The sequence below is a fragment of the Theropithecus gelada genome, chromosome 5, assembly GCF_003255815.1.
Source record: "Theropithecus gelada isolate Dixy chromosome 5, Tgel_1.0, whole genome shotgun sequence".
Taxonomy (NCBI): domain Eukaryota; kingdom Metazoa; phylum Chordata; class Mammalia; order Primates; family Cercopithecidae; genus Theropithecus; species Theropithecus gelada.
Window position 1 is genome coordinate 52,719,842 of NC_037672.1, and position 6,219 is coordinate 52,726,060.

A 6,219-nucleotide genomic window follows, 5' to 3' on the forward strand; every position below is an offset into this window, starting at 1 on the left:
ATAACTTCCAGTAAAAAGCCAGCTTGGGTATTCACTTACCTCCTACTCTACCCACTTTTTTTTGTGGTTGTTTTATCTTCCAAAAAAAAGTAAACTTTTACTGAAAAAAAAGCACAAAGCAGTGCAAATATTCTGAATATAGGTGAAAGCTTAATGAATTTTTCACAACTGAATACTTCTACCTAAATCAAGAGAAGGAACATTAGCAATCCTTCCTTCAATATCCTTTGCAGCCACTAACTCTATCAAGAATAATTATACTCTGACTTCTAACAGAGGTAAGTTATATGTGTACGTGTGTGTGTTTGTATTTTATATAAAATGGCAATGACTTTCACTTCCACTTGTTTTAATCTGTGCAGATTCTATACTCTTTTGTCAGCTCAGTGATGCATTTAAAATGATAGTGTTCTCTCTTTTTTAAAATTTAATTTACAGGGGCCATGCTAGTCTTCTCTGTATTGTTACAATTTTAGTATATGTGCTGCCAAAGTGAGCACTTTTTAAATATTTTATCTAGCATTTTTAGTTGTTTTCAGTACAAGGGTCATTCAAGGAATCTAATCTTCTGTATGGGTGGTCAATGACTTTCTTGTTGTTAAATCCAATCGACTTTTCTTAGTCCTCCTTTTACTTGTTCTCTGTGTATCCCTTCTTTTTCCTGAAATGCACTCTTCCCTGGCTTCCATGAGCCCACAGTCTCTTATTGCATTGATTTTATTAAGCAATTATTTACTATAGTTACTTGAATAAATGATGCTTTCCTACTCCTTTATTGTAAATTCTTTGAGAATAGAACTTTTATCTTAATCTTGTATATAGTGCTTAATATTGTGCTAATTCGTTCAATCAACCAATATTTATTGAACATTTTCTATCTGCCAGGACTGTTCAGGGACTGTGTAACAAAATTGCCAAGGCATTTAAAGTCCCTGCTGTCCTGGACCTTATATTTGTTAGGGCACATTGTAGGTATTCAAAAAAGTGCTAAAATGAATGATAAAATGAAGAGTAGCAAGAGCAAAGAAAAGAGGGAAACTGTCAGCCACAAAAGAGGGTAAGGTTATGTTTAGAAGAACGGCAATAAAAATGGTCTCAAGAGAAAGTGTTAAAATTATCTGCCTAAGGTGAGTATTCTAGAACCAAATCTAGGTTTAGAGTGTCAGATAGTGCCCACGATGAGAATAAGCTGGCTTAACTGGAGTAGGGAAATTTAGAAATAGGAAGCTAAACAATCTCCAACTGCTTTTGAATACCTTGCTTTTTATTACAGCTCTGCTATATGTACATACCTCATTTAAGGGCATTGACAAATAAGTGAAGATGAAGACAATGATTGTAAGAAGTACATTTCATCATTCTCCTTCTCCAAGCTTCTCCCTCAAAGGACAGAGACCTGTTCTCTCTCTCTGCATTTCAAATCTCTCTTTTATTACTTCTTCAAACATTTACACTTCTGCTTTTCACTTATGTGTGTCTTCTCATTGTTAATTTCTATCTCTAGGTTCTCTGGGGCTATCTTTCTTTCTTCTTTGTGTTTTTCTATTTATATTCCCTTCACCTTTTTCCTTCCCATCACTCCTATGCGTTTATTTGTCTTGGTAAACACTTTAATTGTAGGTACTGAAAGTTCAATTCTTGACGTTTTCACTTCTTACATTTTTCTTCAGTGATCATAGCCAGTTTCATGATTTAAACTAGCAACTCTATGTGGCTGAATTCCAAATCTGACTTTCTAGCTCCAACCTTTCTTTCTCTTTTGTCAATCTAGTCAACTACCTCATCAAGAGTTTATGAATGCCTGCTGTATTGGTTGAATTTCAATGTTCTATGTAACATCATAAAAGTTCACAGCATATGAACGTTCTTACCAACATTTACTAGGTAGATGGCTCTTAACTTTGTGTGATGTATCTTGCTGACAAAGGCTAGCATTTTCATAATCTGCATTCCTGTCCCCTACAAGTCACCACACAGAATTTGAAAAATAAACATCAGCGGCCTTAAAAAGTGCTTTGCTTAAATAAAAATTCTTAAGAATTTAAGCCTTTACCTACTTTGTGTTTGTTTTGGTCTGTGATGCTTTGGCTTTCATAAAAAAACCCTAAAGGAATCGTATGATTCTGTTGACATGTATAGTGTGCATTGCAAAGCAGAATTTATTAAAGTGAAAAAGTGTAAGCTTTTGGTAAATGAGCTCTATTTTAAGATTAGCACTCTAAATCTGATATTTATTCATTGTAAATACGAAATTACAGATAAATAATAAGAGAAGATTGACTCTATGTCCTAAAAATGCTAAAATGTTGAAATAAACTTTCCTGACTAGTAGATATATGCACTAAACCACTCTATAACTCAGGTTTCAACAACCTGGTTATTCCTTAAAATGCTGTGAAGATAAAATGGAAACCTGTCAACTAAAACTTCATAGACACTTTCAAAACTGTTTGCAGTAACCTTCAGAAGCAGGACAATCAAACAAGTTTCTGGTAAATAAGTAAGTTTATTAAATTTGGAAATTGGTCATTTGACTAGTTGATTCTCGACAAACTGACCTGTGTTAAAAGATAAGCTTAGGGCCATTACAATTTTAAAGAGTCTATTTGAGCAGACAGCAATTCATGAATCAGGTAGCACCAAATCACAAGCAGCTTGGGCTCCACCAAGGAGACATGAAGAGAGAACTTTTATAAGGGGTTCATGAAAGCAAGACAAACTATTTTACTGTTTTAGGTGGAGAGTCTCTAGTTAGAGGATAGTTGAAGGTTTTTGATTAGTACAGCTCCTAATTAGAGCTTTGCTGGCAGTCTCTGATTGGTTGAGTTACTCTGATTTGAGTTTCAGTTTGCTTTTGTAGGAACCCAGAATGCAGCCTAATGGCCTCCTAAGATTTTTTAACATCTATAAAAACAGGGAGATAGAAGTAGGCCATCCTGTTTAGCTTCCCTAAACCATCTTGGATCACAGAATTAGATGAGGTTCGGAAAGCTGCTGGAGAGGATTTTCCATGGCCAAGGGATGCAATGGATAGCTCTGTGTCAAGGGCTGTAGTCTAGCTGGGGCCAAATGGGAGTCAAACCCAAACATGTAATGGGCTTATGGCACCAGTGAGAGGCAAGATGAGGCAGTCTCAGCTAAGCAGTCACTAACAGCCAGTGACTAAGGCAGTGAAAAGTCAACCCACTACTGACACCAGGTTCAGTCTTTAAGGGTAAAGGTCAGTGGGGCAAGTATACAACCAGAAAGAGCACAGACATTTTTCCAAAGACCAGAGATAACAGAGGGGAGTTCAAGGACAGCACCTGAGCCTGAGGATTTCACCTTCATGGCAATGCTGAGAGGTTGATGAAACTGAACACCCCTTTTCCATAAACCCACATGCTGCCTTGAGAAGAAAACTAGGGGAATGGATGAGCCACTTGAGAGACAAAATATTTTTACCAGAGAGGCACTAAACAGAACCTACAAGTACCATTTAAATTATCGGAGTGAATGATGACTTAAGAGAGATTAGATATTTACATTTCTTCCCTCAGTTACAAATTGGAACTTTGGGTATTAGGAAGCCAGATTAATCACAAATGAAACAAAGAAATTATATTTCTTATTATCTATTCAAATTGTAGTATGAGGTAAAATTTGTGATCTTGCTGTTTTTATTGTTCAAATACTCTATATCATTTATTTTTTATCTTCTTGATCTGTCAAAAACAGAATGTTAAATAATGCCATTACATTTATGTTTCTATCAATTTATCCTGTATGACTAATTTTTGCTTTATCTCTTTATTACTTTATTTATAAAACACAGCTTTATTATTATCACCATCATTATGCCCATCATTTATATAATCATTTTTGTCTAACTTGCTTTTTGCTTAAAATCTTACTTTGTTAGTAATTGCCACTCCTAACTTTCAGTTTATTTGTTCTTTCTTTACCTTAAAATGTGTGACCTTTTGCTTAAGATATGTCTCCTGTAAACAGCACATGGTGTTTTGTTTGTTTGTTTTTTAGATCATGTCTCGCTCTGTTACCCAGGCTGGGGTGCAATGGCATGATCTCAGCTCACTGAAATCTCTGCCTCCTAGGTTCAGGAGATTCTCCTGCCTCAGCCTCCCAAGTAGCTGGGATTACAAGCATGCATCACCATGCCCAGCTAATTTTTGTATTTTTACTTGAGATGGGGTTTCACCATGTTGGCCAGGCTGGTCTTGAACTCCTGACCCCAAGTGATCTGCCCCCATTGGCCTCCCAAAGTGCTGGGATTATAGGTGTGAGCCACCACACCCAGCCTGTTTTGGTTTATACTAGAACAAAGTATTAGACATTTTTCACTCTCCTTATGTTCATTAAAAACGTTACCATGCTTTTATTTTCTCAGTCCATTCTGGGTCTTTGTTAACATAATCTGGTATTTCTATACTCAGACAATATTGCTAAAACATCATCATGGCTTATATTTTAAGGGCTTTTCCTTTCCAAGTTATTTTTGTTATTTCATATTTTTATAGTTTATATTTCTTATTTTTATATTTTATATCTTACTTTTGTAGCTGTACTTACAATTAGATATCTATATTTAAATGGTTTTAAAACTAACTGTCAACTTTTTTACAACGCTAACAGTTTCTTGTGTTTTCAATTTTTAGTCTGCTAAAGTTTATATATTGTTTTTTAATTTGAGGTAGGTTACATGGGTGGTATGACAAATTGCTGAACTCTGAACTCTTGCATAAGACAGAATAATTTTCTGTTGCCTTTACACAAGAATAACAACCTGGGTGGGTATAAAATCATTTGCTTACAATTCTTCTCCCTTAAAATCTATGGAGAGTCATCAATCTCTTCTATCACTTGAGCTACAAAGCAACCTGAAGACAAACAGATTGTGTGTGTGTGTGTGTGTGTGTGTTTGTGTGTGTAACTTTTTCTGACTGGATGCTTTGTGAGCTGTCTTGATAGCTTAAAACGAACAATCTCTCTCCATTGATATTTTCTGCTATTCAGCAATTAGTATTCCTAGTACCTATTCCTATTTTCAGTTCAAGCATATAATGGAATTTAATTTTTATTATTGCAAATTTAGAGTTTGGGTTGTTTACTTTCTGTCACCTCATCATTTTTATTCCGTGACCTTGTTACTGGTGCCCTGGGTTCTTGAGATCTCCCATGACAGAAATCAAGAGAGATCAGCAAACATAGCAACAAAAGAGTTTTATTCAGCTTGTGCACAAGGGAGTCAGCACTAAAAGGAAAAGGGAATGGGCTAATCCCTGAGGGTAGCATGTGGGTATGGTGTTTTTTTTTTTTTTTTTTGAGACGGAGTCTCACTCTGGCGCCCAGGCTGGAGTGCAGTGGCACGATCTCCGCTCACTGCAAGCTCCGTCACCTCCCGGGTTCACGCCATTCTCCTGCCTCAGCCTCCCGAGAAGCTGGGACTACAGGCGCCCGCCACCGCATCCGGCTAATTTTTTGTATTTTTAGTAGAGACGGGGTTTCACCGTGTTCGCCAGGATGGTCTCGATCTTCTGACCTCGTGATCCGCCCCCCTCGGCCTCCCAAAATGCTGGGATTACAGGCGTGAGCCACCGCACCCGGCCTGTGGGTATGTTTTATAGGGCATTTCTACAGGGAAGGATTACATCAGGGCATGTATAGGAGTTTTTCTAGCATTTGTGCAGTGGCTCAACACGCTTCTTCATACATTGCATGCAGCATCAGCTTATAAATTTCTACTCCAGGCAAGATTTTTAGCATTAAAAGGAAGAAGGGGTTGGAGTCTGTCTCCAGAGCCCTGAGGAAGTCCTTAACCCCCTGAAGTAAGAACTCGCATTTGATAACTTCTTGGATCTTTTGTTACTGCTCGGCTGAGCATTAGGTAAGCTAGAGCTTGAGTAAGGGGCTTTTGCTCTTTTCCTCCAGTTCATATTCAAACAGGAAACCAACCAACCTGCTTTTCTCAACCTTATCTTCTGCATTCTTGGAAGTTGTTTCGAACTTATCATAAAAATTACTAACTGAATATTTTACAATGTTAATCTTGCTCTTTACCATCTCCAGTGAAGGCCTTAATTCTGATACTTTATTTTTGCTTTCCTAGAAAGTTGCTCATTTTGGTTAACTCACCATCTCAGTCTGCTGAATGTGTATCTTCAGCATTGCTTCATAGAGCCCATGTATTTTTGCAACTTAATGAAGAAAAGTGCGTATGTT

The 6,219-nt window shown here is 37.0% G+C and overlaps 1 non-coding gene across 1 annotated transcript; it reads right to left on the reverse strand.

Annotated features, from left to right (window-relative positions):
• Positions 1-396: 396 nt before the first annotated feature.
• Positions 397-500, reverse strand: LOC112625554. Its single transcript, XR_003119644.1, has one exon. It is a non-coding gene; the product is annotated as a U6 spliceosomal RNA (small nuclear RNA).
• Between the last annotated feature and the right edge of the window lie 5,719 nt (positions 501-6,219).